Source organism: Elephas maximus, chromosome 22, assembly GCF_024166365.1.
Source record: "Elephas maximus indicus isolate mEleMax1 chromosome 22, mEleMax1 primary haplotype, whole genome shotgun sequence".
Taxonomy (NCBI): domain Eukaryota; kingdom Metazoa; phylum Chordata; class Mammalia; order Proboscidea; family Elephantidae; genus Elephas; species Elephas maximus.
This window is the reverse complement of record NC_064840.1, coordinates 3,694,294-3,721,981: the sequence shown is the minus strand read 5'-3', so window position 1 is coordinate 3,721,981 and position 27,688 is coordinate 3,694,294. Positions and strand designations below refer to the sequence as shown.

Genomic DNA, 27,688 nt, shown 5'->3' with positions numbered 1-27,688 from the left:
GCTATGCCACCAGTATTCAGATACCAGTAGGGTCACCCATGGAGGACAGGTTTCAGCTGAGCTTCCAGACTAAGACAGACTAGGAAGAAGGACCCGGCAGTCTGCTTCTGAAAAGCATTAGCCAGTGAAAACCTTGTCTGATATAGTGCTGGAAGATGAGCCCCCCAGGTTGGAAGGCACTCAAAAGATGACTGGGGAAGAGCTGCCTCTTCAAAGTAGAGTCGACCTTAATGATGTGGATGGAGTAAAGCTTCCGGGACCTTCGTTTGCTGATGTGGCATGACTCAAAATGAGAAGAAACAGCTGCAAACATCCATTAATAATTGGAATGTGGAATGTACGAAGTATGAATCTAGGAAAATTGGAAATCGTCAAAAATGAAATGAAACACATAAACATCGATATCCTAGGCATTAGTGAGGTGAAATGGACTGGTATTGGCCATTTTGAATTGGACAATCATATAGTCTACTATGCTGGGAATGACAGCTCGAAGAGGAATGGTGTTGCATTCATCATCAAAAAGAACATTTCAAGATCTATCCTGAAGTACAACACTGTCAGTGATAGAATAATATCCATACGCCTACAAGGAAGACCAGTTAATACAACTATTATTCAAATTTATGCATCAATCACTAGGGCCAAAGATGAAGAAATAGAAGATTTTTATCAGCTGCTACAGTATGAAATTGATCGAACATGCAATAAGATGCATTGATAATTACTGGCGATTGGAATACAAAAGTTGGAAACAAAGAAGAAGGATCAGTAGTTGGAAACTATCATCTTGGTGATAGAAACAATGCTGGAGATCGAATGATAGAATTTTGCAAGACCAATGACTTCTTCATTGCAAATACCTTCTTTCACCAACATAAACGGCGACTCTACACATGGACCTCGCCAGATAGAACACACAGAAATCAAATCGACCACATCTGTGGAAAGAGACGATGGAAAAGCTCAATATCATCAGTCAGAACAAGGCCAGGGGCCAACTGTGGAACAGACCATCAACTGCTCATATGCAAGTTCAAGCTGAAACTGAAGAAAATCAGAGCAAGCCCACGAGACCCAAAATATGACCTGAGTATATCCCACCTGAATTTAGAGACCATCTCAAGAATAGATTTGACTCATTAAACACTAGTGACTGAAGACCAGACGAGTTGTGGAATGATATCAAGGACATCGTCCATGAAGAAAGCAAGAGGTCACTGAAAAGACAGGAAAGAAAGAAAAGACCAAGATGGATGTCAGAGGAGACTCTGAAACTTGCTCTTCAGCGTCGAGCAGCTAAAGCAAAAGGAAGAACTGATGAAGTAAAAGAACTGAACAGAAGATTCCAAAGGGCCTCTCGAGAAGACAAAGTAAAGTATTATAATGACATGTGCAAAGCGCTGGAGATGGAAAACCAAAAGGGAAGAACATGCTCGGCGTTTCTCAAGCTGCAAGAACTGAAGAAAAAATTCAAGCCTCGAGTTGCAATAGTTAAGGATTCCATGGGGAAAATATTAAACGACACAGGAAGTATCAAAAGAAGATAGAAGGAATACACAGAATCATTATACCAAAAAGAATTAGTCAATATCCAACCATTTCAAGAAGTGGCATATGATCAGGAACCGATGGTACTGAAGGAAGAAGTCCAAGCTGCTCTGAAGGCATTGGCGAAAAACAAGGCTCCAGGAATTGATGGAATATCAATTGAGATGTTTCAACAAACAGATGAAGCACTGGAGGTGCTCACTCATCTATGCCAAGAAATATGGAAGACAGCTTCCTGGCCAACTGACTGGAAGAGATCCATATTATGCCTGTTCCCAAGAAAGGTGATCCAACCGAATATGGGACTTATAGAACAATATCATTAATATCACACGCAAGCAAAATTTTGCTGAAGATCATTCAAAAACGACTGCAGCAGTATATCGACAGGGAACTGCCAGAAATTCAGGCCGGTCTCAGAAGAGGACTTGGAACCAGGGATATCATTGCTGATGTCAGATGGATCCTGGCAGAAAGCAGAGAATACCAGAAGGATGTTTACCTGTGTTTCATTGATTATGCAAGGGCATTCGACTGTGTGCATCATAACAAACTATGGATAACACTCTGAAGAATGGGAATTCCAGAACACTTAATTGTGTTCATGAGGAATCTTTACATAGATCAAGAGGCAGTTGTTCGGACAGAACAAGGGGATACTGATTGGTTTAAAGTCAGGAAAGGCGTGCATCAGGGTTGTATTCTTTCACCATACCTATTTAATCTGTAAGCTGAACAGATAATACAAGAAGCTGGACTATATGAAGAAGAACGGGGCATCAGGATTGGAGGAAGACTCATTAACAACCTGCGTTATGCAGATGACACAACCTTGCTTGCTGAAAGTGAAGAGGACTTGAAGCACTTACTAATGAAGATCAAAGACCACAGCCTTCAGTATGGATTGCACCTCAACATAAAGAAAACAAAAATCCTCACAACTGGACCAATGAGCAACATCATGATAAATGGAGAAAAGATTGAAGTTGTCAAGGATTTCATTTTACTTGGCTCCACAATCAACAGCCATGGAAGCAGCAGTCAAGAAATCAAAAGATGCGTTGCATTGGGTAAATCTGCTGCAAAGGGTCTCTTCAAAGTGTTGAAGAGCAAAGATGTCACCCTGAAGACTAAGGTGCGCCTGATCCAAGCCGTGGTATTTTCAGTTGCATCATATGCACGTGAAAGCTGGACAATGAATAAGGAAGACCGAAGAAGAGTTGATGCCTTTGAATTGTGGTGTTGGTGAAGAATATTGAATATACCACGGACTGCCAAAAGAACAAACAAATCTGTCTTGGAAGAAGTGCAGCCAGAATGCTCCTTAGAGGCAAGGATGACAAGACTGCGTCTTACATACTTTGGACATATTGTCAGGAGGGATCAGTCCCTGGAGAAGGACATCATGCTTGGCAGAGTACAGGGTCAGCGGAAAAGAGGAAGACCCTCGACGAGGTGGATTGACACAGTGGCTGCAACAATGAGCTCAAGCGTAACAACGATTGTAAGGATGGCGCAGGACCGGGCAGTGTTTCGTTCTGTTGTGCACAGGGTCGTTGTGAGTCGGAACCAGCTAGACGGCACCTAACAACAACAGTCCACAGATGGTCTTACGTATCACAAAACAACTACAAAAACTCTTTATTAAACTAAAGATAAACATGTGAGGCATCTGGACTCTAATGAGTATATTTATAACAGGCTGAAAAACTCTCATAAGAATCTCTTGGCTAGTGGAGCTGTTTTGCCAAGTCCACTGTGGCTGAGATAGGGAGCAAGAAAGAAAGCGTGCCTGTCGGTTTGGAGGCTGAAGGCCATTTCTCAAGAGAACAAAGAAGAGGGACCGAGGCCACAGAAGCTGAGATAGCTCCGCACCCCTTTGGAAGAGACCGGTGCAGCTGGTGCAATTAAAAAATGTTTAGAGATTACTTAGAGCATCATTATGGCGTTAGTCATGTCAAGCGCTCGATCACCTGAGTGTTTGTTATGTTTTAAGAGTGGAACAGGCTGCTCAGCTATGTTTTGAACAGAGCTTGCACCATTTTCCTTTTTGTTTTTAGAGATCAATCACAGCTTATACAGCTGTATTAAAACAAATGGGAAAACATATTCTCCCTAATATTAAAACACTGAAGAAAATGCATTTTCGCTACTTTAGTTCAGCAGGTCGGGCTCTTGAGCAGGCGTGCCCTTGGGGTGAACAGCTGCAAAAGGAGGAGGGAAGCTGGAGTGAGCAAAGGGAGGTAGACGTTGAACTGGGGTGAGGCAGCAGCAGCCTCAGCTAACCCCGTGGGGGTGCTGGAACCGGAGCGGCCGTCAGAGCTGTCCTGTACTGGCCCAAAGTGGCCAGGCTTTCATGCGCCAGCTGCAATCGTTTTGGAGCATGCCCCCCTCCCCCCGAAGTGCGTGGCCTTGAACGAAAAGGTTTTCTGCCACTGAGATAGTACCGGTGCCAGCTGGGACCTGAGGACTGCCCGCTGTGCCCCCGTGTCCCAAAGCTGGGCTACACGTGGGGGTCTGGATGCCACGTGTCCCATCCAAGTCCACCGTGGTGCTTTACTTCTCGCAACAACCCTACGGGGTAGATCATTTCATTTTCCCACTTTACAGATGAAGAAACTGAGGCTCAGAAGGGTCCTTGGAGGGCTTAAATTGGAAGGGGAAATAATCTAATTGAACAAGTGGAAGAGCTCATGTACCATGGTTGGGCACAAAACCATGTATCTGTAAGATGTGTTGGAGTCAGGTTCAGGAATGTCAGGTGTGGGCCAGGTGGGCAAGGTGAATGTGGGCAGGTATAAGACAAAAGGGAATAGAGAAGAGTCTGGGGAATGGAGGAGAACCCATGCCCCATGTAAGGACCCTATGCGTGCTGCCCTGCAGGAAAGTAGGCCCAGATCTCTCGGATTTGCCAACCAGTATCAGAAATCCGGGATTTGGTGTCTAATCTCCCTCTTTTTAAACTCTGGCGACAGCCTTTTTTCTTAGTGTTTTGCAGGCCAAGCTGACTGGGGCCAAGCAGATGAGGAACAGGTCCTTGGGAGGGGCACAAACAGCCTCCAGGTAGCAGTCTACGGTAATGCCTGTAGACTGGGGGTTTGGTCTTGGGTCTGAGCTTCGTTGACTCCTTCCACGAGGGTTGTCAGTATGCAGTGAGTTCTGCCTGATGGGCTGGCAGTTGTTGGTTCTAAATATTTTTCACAATCCTCCTAACTCATGGCCAGAGGGACCATCGTTGGCTGCTTAAGGCACGGCCCACGCTGGGGCCCAGAGGCTCAGAAGAATGAGTTTGCATAATTGGCCCTAAGGCACAGCGCATAGCATGTCGTACACGTGAAGGACATTATCAGCCCGAGTCGGGAGGGTCTCTTTCCACCCTCCACTACTGGGTCAGCTCTGTGAGGAACGTAGACCTCGGCTGTGACTTAAGAATTCTAAGCTGGAAGAAGAAATGATAGGGCAATGTAAGTGCAAGCCCTCCACCTTTCTCTGAACTCCAGCCCAGGCTCCACGGTGGCTGTGTGGGCGACGTTCCCATTCAGCTAAGGAGAGCTACACATGCAAATGGGTCCTGGGGTTTGGGCTAAATGGTCACAGCCTGGCTACATTTTAATATTTCATGTGCCATTTCGTATCCCAAATAGATTCATGGAAACCTGTTTAGCAATTTAATGAAAAGAAAATCAAGTTTGACTTAAAGATGCATTGATATTTTTCTATAGGCAGAAATGAAGCAATTGAGTATCTCTTTTAACTGGAGGTGCTGCTGTTCTCTGCCTTTTCAGCTAAACGCGAACACGTTTTGAGAAGGGAAATAATGTGGTTTCATTATGGAGGGACTGAGTCCGACTGACGGCCAGGGTCTTTCTGGTGGGTAAGAACAGTGAGTCCCCATACACACAAGGGCTGTTTTCAGCAATCGGTGGCTTTCATTGTATTTGAAGTAAGCCGCATGCATTTTCATTGCGTTGGAATTTGTTTTTTGTTTGTTTGTTTGTTTTTATTTTGTTCCGTGTTTTAACAAATCAGCCGTTAGGTTTTATACTCCACAAGGGCAGGCACCAGGCCTGTGCTATAAACCAGGGTCTACCTACTGTCTTGCAGAGTGCTGGGCACGGAGCTGGTGCTCGTATTCACGTCTTGTTGCAGCAGCCCCTAGTTTGTGTTCTCAGTACTTCAAAATGCCTGAAAATCTTGGTGTTGATAAAAGAAACCCTGGAACGGTCATGGGTTTAGGGATTAGTGACACCTGTCTTACCCCTTCCTCTGCCATAAACCTTAAGCACACCACAGGCCCACACAGGCTTTATCTTCTCGTCAGTAAATGAAACTGTTAGACAAAGCCAGTGTTTCTTAAAACAGAAGACATGCATTTTTCCTGGAATACAAGGTGAATTCAGGTGGCACCGGATAGAACGTCATTAAATCACACCATGAGAAAGTATTTCCTGTTTACGTCCTCCTTTAGCCTTCTGGTGCCAAGGGGGAACAGTGTTTTGGGTAATTGCATGTTTTTAAACTGTCTAGAATGCTGGTGTGATGGCTGGTGCACAGATACCATCTTGTGAAGCTGAGGTAACTTTGAAAATAAAAGCTAGGGACTAAAAATATCAGAGAAAAGAGAGAAAGACAGTATGTACATGGATATTGGTGGCAATAAGGTTCCACTATACCTACCTCTGGACTTCATGTTACATGAGAGAAAAATAAACCACTATTTTTAAGGTAATATATATTTTCTGCAACTTAACAGAATTCCTAGTTCTGACAATCATCTGTGCCTCAAATCTTCGTAAATTCCTACAAATAAGGCATCTTTAATCTTTATCCCATTATCCTACCCTCACTTATTCAATCATTCAGCCTCTCAAATCCCACCCCACCCCACCCCCCCCATCTTTGGTAACTGATAAAGAATTACTTCTATTTCTGTAATCTTTGTTCCACAGTTAGTAGTCAGTATTGTTTACGGTCAGTAAATCCTTGACAGCTTCTCTCAGTGACTCCAATTCCCTATGCAGAGGAGCTCTAGGATTACAAAGGTCCAGCTCTTCCATGAGTCCGGCCCTGCCTCCCCGCCAAACCTAATGGTAACTGTGAGACCTGCTCCTGGCAGACAGACAACGCCTCTTCCTGCCACTGGTGGGGGGTGGGGGGGCTGGAGAACGCGTCGGGGCATCCTGTCTCCGAGCATCTGATAGCTCCGAGCTTCTGTTAAGGATGATGGAAAAATTAGGAGACAGATAGTGATGGTGATCACACAGCCTAACGAACATAATTAGTGTCACTGAATTGTTCATGTGAAGATGTTGGAATGGCAAACATTTTGTTATATGTATACTTATTGTTAGCTGCCTCTATGTTGGCCAGCAATTCATGGAGACCTCACTCACAATGGGATCAGACCATTGTGATCTATAAGGTTTTCGTTGGCTGATTTTCAGACACAGATCTCCAGGCCTTTCTTCCTAGTCTTAGTCCATGAGCTTTGCTGAAATCTGTTCAGCATCATAGCAACACACAAGCCTCCAGTGACGGGTGGAACCCCTGCATGAATCGCATTGGCTGGGAGTCAACTCAGGTTTCCCTCATGGAAGGTGAAAATTATGCCTCTGAATCACTGCTGACCCATATATATATTTACCAGAATTCAAAAAAGGAAGAAATGTGACCGTGTTGAAGTGGAAGCTCAACAATCCTTAACTAAAATGAAACAACTTCAGAAACACACTTGTGAATGATACACTCTGGCTTAAGTCAGATCCTGGAGAAAACCCCGGAAAACAAGCTGACTTTCCACTTGTTACAGAGAGAGACGTAAAGATTATTCCTTTCTAAACACACTTTACATTCCCAACATCTTCGGGGTGGTAGAGGTTAGTGGTCACTGATGGGATTTACGATGCTTGTGATCAAAAGCTTCATATTACGTGTAGCAAGTGTTAAAGCTGGATTTTTGAAGACTGGGTCTGGGTACAAAAAAGGTTGAGTAGGTGTCAGACTTCTGTAATGGCTTCTGAAATGGCATAGAAATGCTCTTACTGCTTCCATAAATAATTGTGGTAGTAGAAAAAAACACTCCAAACGACCCTTAAAAAGCTTTTAACATAATCAAATTCAGCTATTAAGAAAACAGACCTTTGCCACATTAATACCAATTCTTTTCAGAAAATTAAAATTTAAAAGTGATTAAAGATTACAATGTAATTACTTCGATCTCATTCAGATATCAATAATTTCTTCAACTGTGAAATAATTTTCAGAGATAAATGTCAAATTAAAAAACAGTACCCATCCAAACCAAACCCGTTGCCATCGAGTCGATTCCGACTCATAGCGACCCTATAGGACAGAGTAGAACTGCCCCATAGAGTTTCCAAGGAGCGCCTGGTGGATTTGAACTGCTGACCTTTTGGTTAGGAGCCGTAGCACTTAACCACTATGTCACCAGGGTTTCCTAAAAAAACAATAGGCAAATGTAAATTAAAAAATATAAGTTTTTTCCCCCAAAAGTAAAGAGACAAATAAAAAGATCCCAATTATTTCTTCCTTCTTATTATTTTTCCCATGGAAGGTTGACTTTGCCAGTCACCGTGACTTTGTCCTTTCTTGCAAATATCTGTGTGCCTGGAGTCAGGAGATCATGTAGAATATTTGGTGGTGGAGACCCTTCCAATGAGACAACAAACAGGATGCAGGCTTAAAATGACTTATTAAAAAAAGAAGAAAGTAGCCAGTCATTGTCAGGTTGATTCCAACTCATTATGACCCTGTCTGTGCAGAGTAGAACTGCACTCCATACGATTTTCAAGGATTTGACCTTTTGGAAGCAGACCCCCAGGCCTTTATTCCAAGGCACCTCTGAGTGGATTCCAACCTTTGGGTTAGAAGTCAAGCACTTAACGGTTTGCATCACCCAAGGACCCTAAAATGATTTATATAAGTAGTAAATTTAAATACCAATAGGTGCCAGGGAAGGCGGTGGGAATGAATATACTAGTGGGCTGATTATAAGGCAATAGGGAATGGTGGGGACTGTGGTAAATGAGGGAACTCATGTCCTGTCTAAAAGGGGGCAGCTGGGACAGAAATGTGAACACCACCATGTATAAATATATGTCCAGTAGTATTAGATATTCTGATTTTTTAAAGAAACATCCAAATATAGATTTTGGTGTGAAATTTCTCAAATTGGGGGGAGGGCATTTCTTTGTTCATTTGTTTTTTAAACACTGTCTGAAACAACACCATCAAAAACAAAGCACTTCAGTGAGCCACACCCCACCCATGGGTCTGCATTGGACTCAGTGACCACAGATCCTAAGGACCAGAGATGCCCAGAAAGAAAGGACTGGGTGTGAGGAGACACCTGGTTCCATAAGAATTAAAAGGACAAAGAGATGCAATTCCATCTTTCAATTTATCCTCCTTCTTAGAAGTCAGTTCAGTAGCTGCAATGGAGAATGGATGGAAGCGAATAAAAAATGGGATATTATCCATCGTATTTTTGTTGTTGTTGTTACCAGCACCCAGTGCAATTCTCACTGAGTTAAAACCAGCTTTTCTATAGAAGAATTATTCTTCTGATTTCCTCTCCTCTGCCCATCAGTAGGCCTAAAGCTGGAAGAGTGGAGGCCAGTTCTTGCTACTTGGCTCTGCTACTTGTAACCTGCGTTGTGTCAGCAAGTCTTCTAAGTCGTGCTTTTCTCTATAAAGAAGGTTAAGCCTGGTGGGCTGTGAGGATAATCAGACTACAATACTTAAAAACCCGTAGATATTTGCCATGAACAAGTGTCAGGCCAAGGAGTTTTCTGCAGCCCTTTCTTGAATTCTCTTACCTACCCTACCAGGTAGTTACTGTTATTATTTTACAGATGAGGAAACTGAATAGTATTAAAGACAGTTAATGACTCACCCATATGTGTGGCCCTGGTGGTGCAGTGGTTAACAGCTCGGCTGCTAACTCGTCAGCAGTTTGACTCCACCAGCCTTTCCTTGGAAACCCAATGGTGCAGTTCTACTCTGTAGGGTCACTGTGAGTCAGAATCAACTCAAGGGCAATAGGTTTGGTTTTGGATTTTTCTTTTAATGATTCCCCCAGGAACTGAATGGGAACAGGGGCCTTTGTGACTCTCAAGGCTATGCTTTCAACACTCTATTATGAAGCTGCTAAGAGGCTGCTAAAATCCTCACAACTGGACCAATAAGCATCATCATGATAAATGGAGAAAATGTTGAAGTTAAGGATTTCATTTTACTTGGATCCACAATCAACGCCCATGAAAGCAGCAGTCGAGAAATCAAACCATGTATTACATCGGGCACATCTGCTGCAAAAGACCTCTTTAAAGTGATAAAAAGAAAAGATGTCACTTTGAGGACTGATGTGTACCTGACCCAAGTCATGGTATTTTCAATTACCTCATCATATGCATGCGAAAGCTGGCAATGAATAAGGAAGACCAAAGAAGAATTAATGCCTTTTAATTATGGTGTTGCCAAAGAATATTGAATATACTTGAATTGAGTATACTTTAATATATTTTAATTGAATATTCTTGACTACTGCATATAATTAAATATTGAATATGGACTGCCAGAAGAACAAACAAGCCTGTCTTGGGAAAAGTACACCCAGAGTGCTCCTTGGAATCAAGGATGGCAAGACTTTGTATCACATACTTTGGACATGTTATCGGGAGGGACCGATCCCTGGAGAAGGACATCATGCTTGGTAAAGTAGAGGGTGAGAGAAAAAGAGGAAGACCCTTCATTGATGGCCTCAAGCATACCAACAATTGTGATGACGGCGTAGGACCGGGCAGTGTTTCGTTCTGTTGGATGTGATGTTTCACTCCGAGGGAACTGACTCGACAGCACCTAACAACAACGAGACGCAGGTGAAGATACCTCGTGGTACAGTGGTTAACTGTGCACTCAGCTGCTAACGAAACAGTCAGCGGTTCAGAACCGCCAGCAGCTCCGCAAGAGAAAAGACCTGGTGATTGGATCCCATAAATATCACAGCATAGGAAACCCTATGGGGCAATTCTACTCTGTTACATGGGGCTGCTATGAGTTGGGATGGAGTTGACGGCACCTAACAACAATAAGAGGCCAGTGAGGCATCTGCCCATGAGAGGAATAAGTACCAAGCTTTATTCAAAGGTTTTCTGACATTTATGCAGAGACAAGTCTAGAAATTTTGTTCAGCAGTCTTTTAAGGGAGTTGGGAAAACTGAAAATTATAATTCAGTATTGGCTAGAAGCTTCAGTTATCAGTTTAATAAGGAGCTTTGTGGACCTAGCTGCTTGGAGGAGGAAAAACACCAGGGCGTATCAGCCAGTGAAAACCCTGTGGATCACAGGGGTCCAATCTGCAGCAGATCACGGGGCTGGTGCAGGACTGGCAGCACTTTGTTCCCTTGTGCATGGGGTCGCCATGGGTCGGAGGCTGACTCGATGGCAGCAGCTAACTTAGCATCCTGCTAGAGAGGTAGGTACAGAACACGTGGACGGATATTTGCACACCCACTACCATGAAATTTATGTTGAACCTAAACCTGGTGTGTACCTTATCATCATAAAATTGATACTAATCTCCACCATTTACAATGAAGAAGAGAGAAATTTCCCAGATATTCAAATATTTGTTTTAAGACAGCTGAGCCAATGGGTGCTTGCTGCAGAAAACTATGACTGTTGTAGAAAGCTACGCTTGATTGCCTGTGGAATAAGCCACCAACTTTGTAATGATGAACTTGCTGCCCGTGGCCTCGCTGGCTTTATTTTGTAGCTTCACAACTCTGTAAGTGACCTGACCTTATAGGTCATGTTCTTGATTTTCTCCCTGCAGCCTGTGCATAACTGCATTATGACACTAACATATCCATTTCCAAGGAGCAATGCAAATGTGTGTTTCCTCCCTCCCTCTCTATACAGAGAGAGAACACGCTGCTTCATAGACGTGTTGTCACCAGTCCTCTGCCCTCCAGGAGCTGTAGGTAAAGGGACCTAGCAATAATAGGGGGAAAACTTCCAAACTCGAAGGCTGGGGAGATGTGCTCAAGAGCGAAACCTCCCTGAAGAGTCTTTGGCACAAAGCATTGCCTTGGGGTGGATGATATTAGAGAGAGTCTGAGGATGACATTGATCGCAAAGGATTTTTTTTTTTTTTTTTAACTTGTTGGGTGCCATCAGGTTGATTTCAACTCATAGCTACCCCATTGATAAAGTAGAACGGCCCCATAGGGTTTTCTAGGCTATAATCGTTATGCGAACAGATGGCCAGGTCTTTTCTACTGCAAAAATGCTGTGTGGGTTCGAACTACCCACTTTTCAGTTAGCAGCCAAGTGCCTTACTGTTACACCACCAGGGCTCTTTATTTTAACTAGAGGGAAAGTGAATATTGTCTGATGGTTTCTTCACTCCATTAAATGTATGCAGTGTGGTTGTTAAGATGCCACTGGTAACCCATTTGCCTCCACAAGGGCTTTTACCCTTCATAAACAATCTTTGCACACCTCCCACGGCTCTCCACCCAGGACCTTCCCAGATGCTTCCTCCTGCCAGGTTCACCTGGAGGAGCTGGTGGAGGTGAGTGTCTGAGAGCCTTGCATATGGACACATGACTGCAGTGCTAAGAGAAATCTCAGCAGAGTTTAGCAGTGGTTACCACGGGTGGGAGGCAGGGGGAAGGACAGTGCTAAGAGAAATCTCGGCAGAGTTTATGAGTGGTTACCAGGGGTGGGAGGCAGAGGGAAGGACAGAGCTAAGAGAAATCTCGGCAGAGTTTAGCAGTGGTTACCAGGGTGGGAGGCAGAGGGAAGGACAGAGCTAAGAGAAATCTCAGCAGAGTTTATGAGTGGTTACCAGGGGTGGGAGGCAGAGGGAAGGACAGAGCTAAGAGAAATCTCGGCAGAGTTCAGCAGTGGTTACCACGGGTGGGAGGCAAGGGGAAGGACAGTGCTAAGAGAAATCTCGGCAGAGTTTAGCAGTGGTTACGAGGGTGGGAGGCAGAGGGAAGGACAGAGCTAAGAGAAATCTCGGCAGAATTTAGCAGTGGTTACCAGGGGTGGGAGGCAAGGGGAAGGACAGAGCTAAGAGAAATCTCGGCAGAGTTTAGCAGTGGTTACCAGGGGTGGGAGGCAAGGGGAAGGACAGAGCTAAGAGAAATCTCGGCAGAGTTTAGCAGTGGTTACGAGGGTGGGAGGCAGAGGGAAGGACAGAGCTAAGAGAAATCTCGGCAGAATTTAGCAGTGGTTACCAGGGGTGGGAGGCAAGGGGAAGGACAGAGCTAAGAGAAATCTCGGCAGAGTTTAGCAGTGGTTACCAGGGGTGGGAGGCAAGGGGAAGGACAGAGCTAAGAGAAATCTCGGCAGAGTTTAGCAGTGGTTACCAGGGGTGGGAGGCAGAGGGAAGGACAGAGCTAAGAGAAATCTCGGCAGAGTTTAGCAGTGGTTACCACGGGTGGGAGGCAGGGGGAAGGACAGTGCTAAGAGAAATCTCGGCAGAGTTTATGAGTGGTTACCAGGGGTGGGAGGCAGGGGGAAGGACAGAGCTAAGAGAAATCTCGGCAGAGTTTAGCAGTGGTTACCAGGGGTGGGAGGCAGAGGGAAGGACAGAGCTAAGAGAAATCTCGGCAGAGTTCAGCAGTGGTTACCACGGGTGGGAGGCAAGGGGAAGGACAGTGCTAAGAGAAATCTCGGCAGAGTTTAGCAGTGGTTACCACGGGTGGGAGGCAGGGGGAAGGACAGAGCTAAGAGAAATCTCGGCAGAGTTTAGCAGTGGTTACCAGGGGTGGGAGGCAGAGGGAAGGACAGAGCTAAGAGAAATCTCGGCAGAGTTCAGCAGTGGTTACCAGGGGTGGGAGGCAGGGGGAAGGACAGAGCTGAGAGAAATCTCGGCAGAGTTGAGCAGTGGTTACCAGGGGTGGGAGGCAGAGGGAAGGACAGAGCTAAGAGAAATCTCGGCAGAGTTCAGCAGTGGTTACCAGGGGTGGGAGGCGGAGGGAAGGACAGAGCTAAGAGAAATCTCGGCAGAGTTTAGCAGTGGTTACAAGGGTGGGAGGCAGAGGGAAGGACAGAGCTAAGAGAAATCTCGGCAGAGTTTAGCAGTGGTTACCAGGGGTGGGAGGCGGAGGGAAGGACAGAGCTAAGAGAAATCTCGGCAGAGTTTAGCAGTGGTTACCAGGGGTGGGAGGCGGAGGGAAGGACAGAGCTAAGAGAAATCTCGGCAGAGTTCCCCAGTGGTTACCAGGGGTGGGAGGCAAGGGGAAGGACAGAGCTAAGAGAAATCTCGGCAGAGTTTAGCAGTGGTTACCAGGGTGGGAGGCGGAGGGAAGGACAGAGCTAAGAGAAATCTCGGCAGAGTTCAGCAGTGGTTACCAGGGTGGGAGGCGGAGGGAAGGACAGAGCTAAGAGAAATCTCGGCAGAGTTTAGCAGTGGTTACCAGGGTGGGAGGCGGAGGGAAGGACAGAGCTAAGAGAAATCTCGGCAGAGTTTAGCAGTGGTTACCAGGGTGGGAGGCGGAGGGAAGGACAGAGCTAAGAGAAATCTCGGCAGAGTTTAGCAGTGGTTACCAGGGGTGGGAGGCAGGGGGAAGGACAGAGCTAAGAGAAATCTCGGCAGAGTTTAGCAGTGGTTACCAGGGTGGGAGGCAGAGGGAAGGACAGAGCTAAGAGAAATCTCGGCAGAGTTTAGCAGTGGTTACCAGGGTGGGAGGCGGAGGGAAGGACAGAGCTAAGAGAAATCTCGGCAGAGTTCAGCAGTGGTTACCAGGGTGGGAGGCAGAGGGAAGGACAGAGCTAAGAGAAATCTCGGCAGAGTTTAGCAGTGGTTACCAGGGGTGGGAGGCAGGGGGAAGGACAGAGCTGAGAGAAATCTGGGCAGAGTTGAGCAGTGGTTACCAGGGTGGGAGGCGGAGGGAAGGACAGAGCTAAGAGAAATCTCGGCAGAGTTTAGCAGTGGTTACCAGGGGTGGGAGGCAGGGGGAAGGACAGAGCTGAGAGAAATCTGGGCAGAGTTGAGCAGTGGTTACCAGGGTGGGAGGCGGAGGGAAGGACAGAGCTAAGAGAAATCTCGGCAGAGTTTAGCAGTGGTTACCAGGGTGGGAGGCAGGGGGAAGGACAGAGCTAAGAGAAATCTCGGCAGAGTTCAGCAGTGGTTACCAGGGTGGGAGGCGGAGGGAAGGACAGAGCTGAGAGAAATCTCGGCAGAGTTCAGCAGTGGTTACCAGGGTGGGAGGCGGAGGGAAGGACAGAGCTGAGAGAAATCTGGGCAGAGTTGAGCAGTGGTTACCAGGGTGGGAGGCAGGGGGAAGGACAGAGCTAAGAGAAATCTCGGCAGAGTTTAGCAGTGGTTACCAGGGTGGGAGACGGAGGGAAGGACAGAGCTGAGAGAAATCTCGGCAGAGTTGAGCGGTGGTTACCAGGGTGGGAGGCGGAGGGAAGGACAGAGCTGAGAGAAATCTCGGCAGAGTTGAGCAGTGGTTACCAGGGTGGGAGGCGGAGGGAAGGACAGAGCTGAGAGAAATCTCGGCAGAGTTGAGCAGTGGTTACCAGGGTGGGAGGCGGAGGGAAGGACAGAGCTGAGAGAAATCTCGGCAGAGTTTAGCAGTGGTTACCAGGGTGGGAGGCAGGGGGAAGGAAGGGGAAGTCATTGCTTCAGAAGTACTGAGTTTCTGTTTATGGGGATGGAAAATTTGGCAATGGCTGTCGGTAGCGGTTTTCACAACATGATTGTTGCAATTGATGTCACTAAATTATACACAAGAAAAAGGTTAAATTGGCCAATGTTCTCCTAGGTATACATTTTTTACGACAACAACAAAACACTCACCAAGGAGTCCTTCAGAAGCCATCTTTCAGCCCAGCTGTGTCTGCCATGCGGATGTTTTTGTTGTTTATTTATTTATGTTTGGTACAAATCAGAAGCTTTAAGGAGGTATCGAAAGAGCCATGTGCCCTTCTGTCCTGGGGTTGTTTCTGTCTTCACAGCGTCCTGACCCCCACCCCCATCCCTGAGGAAGCAATGATTTTTTTCCAGAAAAGAGTGATTGATGCTGTTTAAAAATACTTGAGCAGGTGGTACATTATCCTGCTGTCAGAAACCCAGCTCACTGGGTGGACCCTGGTGCAAGACCCATCTAATAAAATGCTTTTTGAACATCATAACGAGAAAAAAAAATGTCATCGGCGTTATTGTTCAACGATTGTCTTTGCTTGTACTAAACCATGATTACATTTTAAAAACTAAAAAAAAAAAGATTAGCATGAATAAAAGAAATAAAAATTAGCAGGATTTAGAGGGACAAGGGCAGCTGAATTAAAAATGCTCATCTTTTATTAATCAAATACATTTTGCATAAGATTATTTTTATTAGCTTGGGCCAACATAGCTCAATTATTTATACATAATCATGGCATCGATTGGGCTATGGCAATTTAATGCTGCTTTAGAAAACTGTAATTTTGCAGAGGTTTAGATAAGCTGAGTTCACATGGGTGTTTTCTTCACGTCTCAGTCACAGACTATCTTGGAAGCAGTTGCCAAAGGCCACCGGTTGATATGCAGCTATTGAGTGATGCTGTTGTCAGCCCCCAACTCCTGGCCACCCCATGCACAATGGGATCAGACCGTTTTCATCCATAGGGTTTCCGATGGCAGGTGTTTTGGAAGTAGATCTCCAGGCCTTTCTTCCTGTTGTTGTTAGTTGTTGTCGAGTCAGTTCTGATTCATGGCAACCTTATGTCTAACAGAATGAAACATTGCCAGGTCCTGCGCTATCTTCATAATTGTTCGTATGTTAGAGCCCATTGTTGCGGCCTTTGCGTCGATCCATCTCATTGAGGGTTTTCCTCGCGTTCACTGACCCTCTGCTTTACCAACCAGGATGTCCTTTTCTACTGATTGATCTTTCCTGATGAAGTGTCCAAAGAAAGCAAGCCGAAGTCTTGCCATCCTTGCTTCTAAGGAGCATTTCAGTCTTAGTCTGGAAGGTCCACTGAAACCTGTTCAGCACCTTAGCGACGTGCAAGCCTTCGTTGACGGATGGGTGGTGGCTGTGCGTGGGTGCACTGACCAGGAGTCAAACCGGGGTCTCTCATACAGAAACAGAGAATTCTATCACTGCACTGCCACTGCACCCTCATTTACAGGAATAGGGGCCGGGATTTCAATACATATTTTGGGGGACACAATTTAGCCCATAACAGGATAGTTGTATATCCATTCTTAGACTTTATTACCACTTCGTTCTAACAGTTTTTAAAAGGATTAATAATTTACTTCGATCTATTTTAAATATTTTATGCTGTAAATTAACTAGGTATTCATATTACTTGCAAGCAAATTCTGGGTCAAGTTTGGCTCTGAATGAGCCTAAAACCTACAGGAGCACAAGTCATTGAAAATTCTGCCAGAGGCAGATTCCAGGGTCTGAGTGAAGTGAGCAAGGTGAGGATAAGAGAAACCATCAAAGACTTCGTTGAACAGGGGGCCGGTAGGGGAAGGTGTGTTGACTCTGCCCCAGCTGACTGCTGCCCATTGGGAATTCAGCCCAAGGGGAGTGGGGGGACTGACTAGGGATGCTTATGTGAAATTTACCTATTTTAAAAAAGCTTTGGCAACTGATTAAAAATTAGTTGAAAATCTGTATTAGTTTCCTAGAGCTGCCACAGTAGAGTACCACACGTTGTCGGCTTAAAACGTCAGAAACCTATCATCTCAAATGACCCTAGAGGACAGAATAGAACTGCCCCATAGGGTTTCCAAGGAGTGGTTGTTGGATTCGAACTGACAACCTTTTGGTTAGCAGTCATAGCTCTTAACCACTGTGCCACCAGGGCTCTGCCTCTGGAAGCTGGAAGTCCAAAATCAAGGTGTTGGCAGGTCCGTGCTCCCTCTGGGGCTCTGGGGAAGGAACGGCTCCATCCTCCCTGCCTGCTCCCGGTGGCTTCCAGCATCCTTGGCGTGCCTTGCCTTGTAGATGCATCACTCCAGTCTCTGCCTCTGTCTCCACGAGGCCGGCTTCGCTGTGCACCTGTGTACATTTCCCTCTTCGTGGAAGGGCGACTGGAGCCCCTGGGCAGCGCGCACAGTTAAGTGCTCAACTACTAGCCGAAAGGTTGGCAGTTCAAACCCACTGTGCCTTGGGAGAAACCCCTGGCTATCTACTCCTGAAAAATCAGCCGTTGAAAACCCTGTGGAGCACAGCTCTGCTCTGCAACACATGGAGTCACCGCGAGTCAGAATGAACGTGATGGCACCTAACAACGACATAAGGACATCAGTCACACTGGGCGTAGGACCTGCTCTCACCCAGTATGACCTCATGTTAGCTTAAGTCTACAAAGACCCTGTTTCCAAATAAGGGCACATTCCCCGGTTTTGAGCAGACATGCATTTAAACACTTAGCACCTTAAGTAAAACACCATCGCTGAGACTGCCACGTGACAGCCCTGGAATCCATACGGCTGTTCCATCGGAGATCTGTAGTATCTTACGGAGCTGGTGGTAGCAGCAGAGTGGATGAAGCTTTTTTTTTTTTCTTTCTTTAAGTTGTTGTAATGTTCCCAGCACTATAGCTAAACCGAGGAGTCCCTGGGCAGCACAAACGGTTAAGCATTCAACTTCTAGCCAAAAGGTTGGCAGTTCAAACCCACCCAGAGGCACCTGAGAAGACAGGCCTGGCGATCCTCTTCTGAAAGGTCATACCCTTGGAAACCGTGTGGCGCGCAGTTCTACTCCACGTGGCTGGGTTCACCGTGAGTCGGAGTCCACTCGATGGCAACTAGCGACACAGCATGGCTAGACGGAGAATTATGAGAAAATCCGATTCTGAATTACATCAGACTTGGTTTGAGGAAATTAAGAATAGCCGGTGTGGGAAGCCAGGGCTGAACGCAGGCCCATTGCTTCATTTCAACCAGTTCCCCTCACACAGTAGGTAAAACAGTAAAGAACATGCCTTCTCAGGTGTCGTTAGCAAGGGTTTAGCTAAAAAGCTGCCCATAAAGTTACTTCGTTTTGCATATTTCATTTCAGCATTACAAGCGCTGACGTGATCGTAAAGGGCTTGTGTTGACGTGAAGACGGCTTGTAGACTGACTTGGGGCCAAGTATTCTTCCCGTAGGATGTCTTATTACAATGCTTATCTTATGCTTACCTCCACTGAATATCTACTTACTGCCAGTTCCACACAGTACCTGGAATTTAGGGTGGGTGCTATGGTATCTAAAGGAACCCTGGCGTCACAACAGTTAAATGCTAGGTTGCTAACCAAAAGATTAGTGGCTTGAACCCACCTAGTGCCATCAAGGGAGAAAGACCTGGCCATCTGCTCCCATAAATACTGTTGCTGTTGTGTGCCATCGAGTTGATTCTAACTCACACAGGGGTCGCTATGACTCTGTAAAGATCACAGCCTAGAAAACCCTATGGGGCAGTTCTTCTCTGTCACATGGGGTCGCTATGAGTCAGAATCCGTTTGACAGCACCTAACAACAAGGAGCCCTGGTGGCACAGTTGTTAAGAGCTACAGCTGCTAACCAAAAGTTTGGCATTTTGAATCCACCAGCTGCTTCTTGGAAACCCTATGGGGCAGTTCTACTCTGTCTTGTGGGGTTGCTGTGTGTCAGAATCGACTTGACGGCAACAGGTTTGGGTCTTTTGGTTTGAGAACAACAACGTATAATATCTAGAGTCCCTAGGTGGGCAAGTGGTTAAGTGCTGGCTATGAACAGGACATTGTACATTCAAACCCACAGAGAGATGCCTTGGAAGAAAGGCCTGGCTATCTGCTTCCAAAAGGTCACAGCCTTGAAAACATGGGAGCACCGTGAGTCGGGTCGACTCAAGCAGCAAGAGGTTGTTTTTCTTGTATATAATATCTGCCAATGCAAATAACTTTGCAAGTCATGATTTAGACATGTGTTCTGTAAGAAAAAAAAAAAAATCCTGTTTTTCTGATTTTTGGTGAAGTCTTCCAGCTCTTCAAACTTGAAACCATTATTGAGAAGAACAAGCAGAGAACATTTGAGAAGGTAAATATATTCTAAAAAAAAAAAAAAAAATATTTTCTAGCTGTGAAATATTATGGAAATAAGGTGCCTGGTTAATTGTATTTGACATTAACTTTTCAGCTTATCATTTGGTATTGCAAACCACAATTTCTAAGAGTTGAATGAAAAACAAGTTGAATAGGCATCGTAATTTCCAACTCTTTCTTTTTTCCCCTTTTGAAGAGATTGCAGAAGCCCCATTGAATTTTTTAGAAGAATGCTGGGGAAATCTGTTGGGTGCCAATCACAGTAAATAATCATGGTCTCATTGGAGCCTCTGGCACAAGTTGTAACGTTGTGTTCAAAGTAGGTCCTTCTGCTGTGACAGCTGCTGCTTGTACCTGTGCAAAGTCAAATATGGCCTTATTGCCAAACAGATTCAGACCGCGGCTGGCAGGAATGTTTAGGGGCTCCAGGCTTTACTGGGACAGGCAAACCCAAAAAAAAAAACCCACCACTGCCATCGAGTCGATTTTAACTCATGGTGACCCCGGTGTTACAGAGTAGGGTTTTCTTGGCTGTGATCTTTATGGAAGCAGACCACCAGCCCTCCTTCTGCGGTGCCACTGGGTGGGTTTGAACCACCAACCGTTTGGTTAGCAGCTACGTACAAACTGTTTGCAGCACCCAGGGACCTACCTGGGATAGGCAGGAGGGTCGTTATAGCTCTGAAGGTGGATAACAGGAGGATTTTCAGGCCCAACATTGAGAATAATACAACTACCATGATGTCTTTTATCCCTAACTACCTTGGACTTCCTAAAATTTCCATTAAATAACAAAAAGATGTGCCCCTTCACCCAATGAAGGATAAAAAGAACAACTGAAATAATTAAATTTGTTTAAAATTCCCCAAACTTTAATTATTTTAAAACTCATATAAGAGCTCTTTTTTTTTTTTATTATAAAACATGGGATTAGAAATCATAGTTCAAAGAGAGTTGGTCTTCCTGCATTGCTCATACATACATATGATAACCAGTTGCGGTGTCAACTCCAACTCGTGGCGAGCGACCCCATGTGTGTCAGAGCAGAGCTGTGCTCCATGGGGTTTTCAGTGGCTGATTTTCAGAAGTCGATTGCCAGGCCTTTCTTCCTACTCCTTAGTCTAGAAGCTCCACTGACACCTGTTCAGCATCATAGCACCACAGAAGCTTTCACTGACAGCTGGGTGCTGGCTGCATATGCGAGGCACTGGCTGGGAATTGAACTCGGGTCTCCCGCACAGAAGGCAAGAATTCTACCACCGAACCACCACTGCTCTCAAACACAGGTGGTGGTTGTTGTTGTTGTTAGGTGACGTGGAGTCCAATCCGACTCACAGTGATCTTACATATAACACAGGTGGGCCTGGGAGAAGAAGCCAGTCGCACCTTCCAGCTCTCCCTCCCTGCTCAGGCAGTTCCCGCCCCCCAGTGCAGGACCACAGTGAGCCCTGCCGTCCCCTTGAATGCAGCCGAGAGGGAGAGGGAGCATCTGACCCTGTAGGCAGCCAGCTGGGAAGGGGAAATCAATGAGCTTACCAGCAGGTCCTCCGGGAGACATTCTGAGGGAACGTAAGGACATTATTTTATTACAACTTGAAACAAAATAAAACACTGCATCAGAGAAATGTCCTGCCCTAGAAAATGCAAGTCATTGGGATTATTTTCCTCCTTTTTTTTTTTCTCTTCTCGCCTGTTTATTTACTGCACTGGTAATTCACCAGTAGATAGAAACTAAATTGAGACCCTTCATTACTGTCGATTGTAGTTCCTGGGTGGTGCAAACAGTTAACGTACTAGGTTACTAACTGAAAGGTTGGCGCTTCTAGTTCACCCAGAGGTACCTCGGAAGAAAGGCCTGGTGACCTACTTCCAAAAAATCAGCCGTTGGAAACCCTGTGGAGCCCAGTTCTGCTGTGATATACGTGGGGTCGCCGTGAGTCAGACTGACTCGACGGCAACCGGGACTGTGTTACTGCCGATTGATAGGGCATTTGTCTCCTACCCTGCAAAACTAGCAATGAAGCGAATCCCATCTGTTCAGGAAACTTCTGCTGTGTGCCTAGTTAACTTGTGCTTGGTGCCCTAGGAAATGAAGAGTAAGCTGTGTAGGAGTCTCCTCTCAAAGGTCCCTCAGGTAGAAGAGGTTATTCTAATGATCATAATAACTGACAACAGTTAACAAATGCTCACTGCATGCTTGGTCTTTTCCAGACCCCTTCTGATGTTAACACACTTCAGCACTGTAACAACCCCATGAGGAAAATACTCTTATTAACCAACCTCATTTTACGTGTGCATAAAACCAAGCGATAGAGATGTTAAATGACAGCCCCGAGGTCATGTAAGTAACCTACAGAGACGATGTGTGAACCCACACATGAACCCTGCAGATCTGGGGGGTTTCAATCGTGTATTTTACAACTTCCGTAACTACGGCAGGATTTATTCAGTGGGAAACATTCGTATAAGTTATAGGGAATAGGGGACATTTTCTTAGGAGAAGCTGGGTTTCTGATAGCAATAGAAGGAGGAGTAGGGCTTTAAATATACAGAAAGATTAAAACTAGTTGCCACAGAGTCAACTCTGACCCATGGCGACCCTGTGTGTATCACAGTAGAACTGTGCTCCACAGGGTTTTCGGTAGCTGATTTTTCGGAAGCAGGTCTCCAGGCCTTTCTTCTGAGGTGCCTCTGTGTGGACTTGAACCTCCAACCTTTCAGCTAAGCAGCTGAGCACGTTAACCATTTGCACCATCCAGGGACTCAGCAGAAAGTTTAGAGGGGAGGGTGTTCCAGGTAGAAAGGAGGATGAGAGTAGGTGTGGGAAGGTGGGAACCTGTGGATGAGGTGCGGACACCCTGGGGTGACAAGCTAGGCAGGCTTCCTGGAGGAGGTGCCCTGTGGGAGTGAGGAAGAAAAGTGCACATGATACCTGCATGCAGGGCTCTGAGAGGACCGCAGGCCCCACAAAGCAGCCGAGGTATAAAAGATGATGCCTGCTGAGGATAAGAACGTGAACATAGTTCTCACAGGGATGGGGAATGCAGAGAGGAAGTCCTTTCCATCAGCTAAGGAAGAATGTGAATTATACGCTTAAAACAATTTCATCACATAAGTAATTCGTAATATTCCATATAAAATATTAAAGCACTGCAGAGAAAGCTAAATTCCCTTGGATCACAGCCTAGTCCCCTCCCCTATGCCCAGATGTAACTAAGGGTATCAGGTTGATGCATAGCCTTCCAGAGCTTTTTCTAAGATTTTACCAACAAATTTGACTATGGTTAGGAATTGTGTGTGTTTGCCTGACAACTCTCTTACTGCATGTGTTACTCAACAGCGGGCCTTAGCCCTCAAGTGTGTGTGTTGGGAGTTCTTTCCGTGTCAGTATTTGCAGCTCTTCATAGTGATCCGTGGAGAGATGAGGGTGTGTCAGCCATACTCCATCGTGGACAGACATTTAGAGCATTTCAGACTTGTCGCTGCAACAATCAAGGCTGCAGTGAGTATCTCGGCTTGGGCCCTTGGCCACGCATCTGTGCTTCTCTGGGCTGCTAGAAGATGCGGAATTACAGGGCAGTGGGCGTACCCACTTTAAAATGGAATAAACCAGTTGCCGCTGAGTTGACTGTGACCCATGACAATCCCACGTGTGTCAGAGTAGAACTGCGCCCCATGGGATTCTCAGTGGTTGATTTTTCACAAGGAAATCGCCAGGCCTTTCTTCCAAGGGGCCTCCAAGTGGACTGAACCTACAAACTTTTGATTTAACAGCCAAGCACGTGAACCATTCACACCACCAAGGGACTCCTATTATTTAGTAGATACTCTCAAACAGCCCTCCATAGTTACTGTGCCAGTTCGACTCCCACCAGTAGTCTGTAAGACTCCCCACTCTATCCCCTCTGGCCAAAATGTGATATTATCAGATTATTCCATGCACACTGTTTTAATTTGCTTTTTGCTGATTGCTAGTGAGTTTGATCATATTTTCGTGTTTACCAACCATCTGTATTTCTCCTTCTGTAGCTGAGACTTCCTAGGTGTGGGTTGGGGCTACCTTAGGGTCACACAGTAGCCTCCAGTGTTGTGTGGACACATGAAATTGTGTTGGGGATGGGCCTTGTTGAAGCAGTCGGAAGACCTGGGATGCTTGCTGTAGTTAATATTTCATGAACACTCACTGTGTGTAAAACATTGTGCCAAGTGCTTTAAGATGTATGTTCCTGCTTAATCCCAAAAGCAGTCCTGCAAGGGAGATGTTATTATCCTCTTATCAGATGACAAAACTGAAGCTTAAACAAGTAAACTTAATTTGTCTAGGGTCACAGAGTTAGGAAGCGGTAGAGACAGAATTAAAACCAGAGCCCTGTCCTTAACCAGCAGTCATAGATTGAATCGTGTCCCCCAAAAATATGTGTTATAAATCCTAAACCCCTATACCAGTGATGTGATCCCATTTGAGAATAGGGCTTTCTTTGTTATATTAATGAGCCCACCCTATCAGTGTGAGGTGTGTCTTAAGCCAGTCTATCAAATATAAAAGGAGCAGATTAAGCACGGAGAACCAGAAAAACCAAACCTGTTGCTGTCGAGTCGATTCCGACTCATAGCAACGCTGTAGAACAGAGTAGAACTGCCCCATAGAGCTTCCAAGGAGTGCCTGGTGGATTTGAATTGTTGACCTTTTGGTTAGCAGCCAAAGCTCTTAATCACTGTGTCACCAGAGTTTCCAGACACAGAGAAGGAAGCACAAATGGAGGGAAAGATACACACCACATGAAGATCGCCAAGGAACGCCAGAGAAGCTGAGACAAGGATTTCTACCCAGAGTGGACACAGAGAGACTTCCCCTAAAACTGGCACCCTGAATTCAGACTTTTAGCCTCCTGAACTCTTTAAAACACACACACACACACAAATTTGTGTGTTAAAGCCACCCAGTTGTGGTATTTCTGCTATAGCAGCACTAGGTGACTAAGACATCCTCCCTGTCCTGAATCCCCTTGGGATCCTGGCTAAAGACAGGGGGGACAAACACAGATGGAGAGTCCAATAATTTCACAGAATGCCGGAATGCAGAAGCTGGAAAGTTTCCAACCGCCTGCCTAATGTGACCCGAGATAAAGTTTTTAATAAATCATTCCACAGTCTGACTACAGCACCAAAGGACAACAGGTTAAAAACTGGGTGGGTTCCAAATTGTAGCTTTATCACTCTCAAGCTGTGTAACCCGGGGCAAACATTTGAATATACTAAATCTAAAGTAAGGAGCCTCAGTGGCACAACGTTTAAGCACTTAGGTGTTAACCGAAAGGTTGGCGGTCCAAACCCTCCCAGAGGCTCCGCGGTAGAAAGACCTGGTGACCTGCTCCCATAAAGATTACAGCTTAGAAAACCTTATGGGGCCAGTTCTTCTCTGTCACATGGGGTCATTATAAGTCAGAGTCGACTCGACAGCACCTAACAACACCACCAAATTTAAAGTACTTGTGCAGATCTCAAAAAATCACCCATGCAAAGCCCTTAACACATAGACTTCCTAGTGCACAAATAGCTGGTGCTTGATCATGTCGACCCTGCTGAGTAGGCAGCCACGTCAGCTGCAAGACTGTCTGTGTAGCCCACAGGGCTGTGAGCAGAAGGCCAGGACTGACTCAGAGTGAAGAGAAGATGTAGGTTGGAGGAAATGATCCAAGCGCTCAGATGTCACGAAGAAAGAGTGTGTCATTCCCAATCCGTTTCAGCCTGAGCACCAAAATGTCATAAAACGCGAAGGCTCATTTTTATTCTTTGCCTCCACCAACCTCACTTCAGCTTCTCCTTAGCATACCAGACAGACTCCCTTGATAAAAAGCAATCTCGTCAAAGCCAGCCATGCTGGGCCCTCTGCAGATTCGGCCCTTGTCTCACTCTTATGAAATCTTGTGCCCTCAGTTACTAAAGCCCCCGTGGAGGAAGGAGCCACGTTACTGCCACCGTGTCCACAGCAAAGGTGCAAATCCCTTCCAACCCGTTTGTTGCCCAAACTAGAACTTTCACCTGAAGGAGGCTTTGAAAGATGCCATTTGCACATCAGCAAGTACCTTCAGACATGACAGCTTATTACTTCAGCGCTGTCCTCCCCTCCTGTCCTGCCTCGTGGCTTTTCTGGTTTGGGAGGAGGCCTCACCTCTCATGATGACAAGCACACACACGCAAATCAGTACATAGGCCACTCACTGTGCTTCCCGGGTGCCTCTTCTCAGCCACGGGGGACCTCTGCTTGTCTCCTTTCTGCAGATGAGCTTGCTTTCACATGAACAGGCATGCACACCAATGAGTATTAGCGTCCTGTGCTCACCCTGGGCTTTTTTCAAACAGACAAGTCCTGCATTCCAGGGATTCATTGACACCCTGTAAGACCTGTCGTTCTTTGGATCTGAGAAGGGCTAGCAGGCAGGAGAATCATCCCTCCTCCTTCAGCATGCTGACCAGTAGCTCTTGTGCACCAAGCCCTGGCTATGCTCCAGGCACAGATCTAAACCAAAAAAAAAAAAAAACCCAAACCTATTGCCCTCATGTCAATTCTGACTGACTCATAGGGACCCTATAGGACAGAGTAGAACTGCACCATAGAATTTCCAACGAATGGATGCTGGATTTGAACTGCCGACCTTTTCCCCAGCCGCCGAGCTCTTAACCACTGCACCACCAAGGCTCTGAGCACAGGTCTAAGGATTAAGAATTCACAGGTTTTAGAATATTTTACAGAGTCCCTGGGTGGTGCAAACAGTGAGAGCGCTGGGCTACTACCTAAAATGTTGGAGGTTCGAGTCTACCCAGAGATACCTATGAAGAAAGGCCTGGTGATCTCCTTGCAAAAAAGCAGCCATTGAAAACCCTATGGAGCAGGATTCTACTCTGACACAGATGGGGTCACCATGAGTTGGAGTTGACACAACGGCAACGGGTTTTAGATCACAGATAATCTGTTCATTAATATGCACAGTTCCATGTTATAGAGACCATGTTAAGGGTTCACAGTTCCATGTTATAGAGACCATGTTAAGGTTTCACAGCTCCATGTTATAGAGACCATGTTAAGGTTTCACGGTTCCATGTTATAGAGACCATGTTAAGGGTTCACAGTTCCATGTTATAGAGACCATGTTAAGGTTTCACAGCTCCATGTTATAGAGACCATGTTAAGGTTTCACGGTTCCATGTTATAGAGACCATGTTAAGGGTTCACAGTTCCATGTTATAGAGACCATGTTAAGGGTTCACAGTTCCATGTTATAGAGACCGTGTTAAGGTTTCACGGCTCCATGTTATAGAGACCGAGTTAAGGTTTCACGGTTCCATGTTATAGAGACCGTGTTAAGGGTTCACAGTTCCATGTTATAGAGACCGTGTTAAGGTTTCACAGTTCCATGTTATAGAGACCGTGTTAAGGTTTCACAGTTCCATGTTATAGAGACCATGTTAAGGTTTCACAGTTCCATTTTATAGAGACCGTGTTAAGGCAACTTGCTCACCCACGGGGGCCTAGGCAGTAGTTACCTGGAGTCAGGATTTGAACTCAAGCACACTAAGTCCTGAATGTGCACTTGTCACCATTACACGATCGCTTTGGGTCAGTTGTCCCAGAAAGAGCCCAGGGCGTGGATGACTGAGAAAGTGACGTATTAAGAACACACCTCCAAGGAAGCGAGACAAGGAAGGAAGGAAGAAGCAAAACCAATGGGATTTCCTGCAAAATCCTACAGAGGTGGCCCTCTCCTGACTCTGCAGGGGACTGTGGAGTGAAAGTGACATCTCAGAGCTGGGCCCAAAGGAGGCAAAGGGCTTTCATATGCGAGCGCCTTTAATCATTGGCTAAGGGCCCGGGGAGGCAGGAATGTCAACTCCCAATCTTTGCATCTCTCCAGTCAGAGAGGAAAGAGCTCCAGGAGCCCTAGGTGGTGCACATGGCTAAGCGCTCTGTTTTAAAGTCCTGCGAGTCCTTCACTTGGCTGACTGTGCTGAAGGCACCCATTCGAATCACCTTCAGGCCAAGTGCTGAGCAGTTAGGCATAGCTCCTCGACTCGATGGCACTGGGT

General features: G+C 45.9%; 1 long non-coding RNA gene across 1 annotated transcript in view; it reads left to right on the top strand.

Annotated features, from left to right (window-relative positions):
• The first annotated feature begins 21,837 nt into the window (after positions 1–21,837).
• Positions 21,838–27,688, top strand: part of LOC126065780 (uncharacterized) — a 53,524-nt gene continuing 47,673 nt past the window's right edge. Inside the window, exon 1 of the long non-coding RNA XR_007514928.1 lies at positions 21,838–21,944. This is a non-coding gene — a long non-coding RNA (uncharacterized LOC126065780). The remainder of the gene's footprint in view (positions 21,945–27,688) is intronic.